Below are 2289 nucleotides of genomic sequence, written 5' to 3' on the forward strand. Positions count from 1 at the left end.
GTGGACTGGGACTGTCTTTAATAACCAAGTTGCATATTGTACTAACAGCTGAATTGGTGATGAGTACCACTAGCTTGAGGCCAAACAGCCAAATTGCATGATAATGTGTATCCATTTTGATTTGTCACATTGCTTCTGTAGATGCATTTCAAAGTTGACATTTCGAAGTTGGCATGTGCTAGTTTTGTTGGTTAGGATATTTGCGAGTAGGAGGTTTACCAAAATACCTGCTGCTGTTTTCTGGGTGGATTTGCCGAAAGCTGATTAACCTTGGGTGATGCAGCCCCACAGTGTGTGGGTGAGCATGTACTGAAGCACTCAAGCCACAGACCGGACCTGATGGTACAAGGAGGGTATGCCATGCACAGGTTCTGTGGGTGGCTCACGTGGTGGGAAAGCAGAAGAAACTTTTTTTTCGTTAATGCCACCTTTAGTTGAATTACAGCAATGGTGGCTTCTCTCAATTATAGAGTGCTGCAGAAGGTGGCTGTCTTTTGGCTTGGGATTGGGGTTGCTTTTCAGGAATGGTGTTCATGCTCAGAGACACCATTTCTATGGTCTAGTTTATCCTGTGATAAACAAAGGCTTATCTTACAATGTTGAATTATATGGATGTGTGCAGCTGGCCTCATTCCAGTTCTTATGTACGGCTGTGTGACATGGCTGTGTTACTTGCCTGTGCTGGTGCAGTGCCAGATGTAGTCAGGCTTTGCTTTTCTATGTCAGATTGACCTTATCAAATAGCCAGAGAGGGAATCCTGTTCCAGGTCAACTGCTCTGGTAGAATGCTTGCGACAAAGCTTTGAGAATAGGTTGAGATGCACATTTTATTTCATATGGCACTTCTGTCGAAGAGGTTTCATGGCGCCCAGATGAGTGACTTGCTGATACGTTTTATATTAATAGGTATGTGCCAGTTTGCCTGTCTTCTGAGAGTGGCCTGTACAGAATCTGGCCCGCCTATTTTTAGCGATCTCTGTGTCAGTAGACATTTTGGACAGACTTAGCTGATACAAGCACGTAGGTCTTTTTAATGTTTAGGATGCTGCTCTGATACTGTCATGACTGATGATTGACCAAACATTGACCTCTTTAAGACCTGGACAAACTAATGCAAAATACTACCCTGAAGCTGTCCTGTATTCCTAATACCTTTAGACAGAACCTAAAGCATCTCAGACTTCTTCTCCCTGCCTCTGTGTGTGTATGGTTTCTGAGAGCAGGAAAGGAAAAAATAAGGCAAGAAGCAAAAAAGTGATTGCTCTAAAGCAGACAAGGCAACTTTTTCAGAACCTGCTGTGTTTGAAGACATTTGCATGGCACCAGGCCTTCTCCTGAGGAACCTGGGGATATTGCTTCATCTGGCTCTCAGAACATGGTTCCTAAATAGCATTTGGTATTAAAATATACTTACTCCTTTCTGGTAGAAATTTCATGAACAACAGAAAACAATCCATTTCTCTGAGTAGTTGATTCAAAAACTCAGTAGCATGTAAGTTTGGTTCTAGTGGATCTAGATCCATCGTTTGGTGTCCTTGTAGTCCATGGTGTCTCTTCTTTTTCATCTTTCAATGAAAATGATTTTATTATTGGCTTGTTTCTTCATGTAGGAGGGCTGGAGGCAGAAGCTCACGTGACTGATCTTGCTTATGCTAAAATAGTCATGTGCATTGATGCAGAGCTGTTGGCTAGATGTGACCCAAGCTGTACCTAAGTGGAAGATCAACCTTGTTGCCTTCTTCCCTCCCACAAACGCTACAGGCACTGACAGCAGAAGCAACAATCTGCAATGGATTTTTATAAGTCCTTCTCCTCTCTTGGGTAGAACAGAGCTCTTTTGGAAAACACTCCAGTCTCTTCTGCAAAGACCTTAGTGATGTCCATTAAAAGCTGTCCCGCTGAGTTATGAACGGAAACAGATTCTGTTTTCAGTGTCTTCCACAGTGCCTGTGAAGTATTTTGGTTTACTCTTACAGACCACCAGCTACCCTGTCAGCATTCCTGAAGTTTGAGGCCTGGGCAGCTAACAGTTGGAGCTGTAGACATGCTAGATAGAGGAAGCCTTGCCAGAGCGGTTCTTCATACTGCTTCGTTGATTGGGGCGTTCTGATGGCTGAAAGCTGCCCACAGTATGAATGTGTATGTATGAGCAGATGGGTTGAAGGAAAATGCAAGGCACCTTACCTTGAAATTCTTTGAGCTATGTATTGACAAATGCATCTCCCTTTCTACGGAGTCCTTTGTTTGAATCCCGTAGAGCTGGAGCGCTGTAGGAAGGCCCCATCCTTT

This window comes from Falco biarmicus, chromosome 1, assembly GCF_023638135.1.
Source record: "Falco biarmicus isolate bFalBia1 chromosome 1, bFalBia1.pri, whole genome shotgun sequence".
NCBI classification, from domain to species: Eukaryota; Metazoa; Chordata; class Aves; order Falconiformes; family Falconidae; genus Falco; species Falco biarmicus.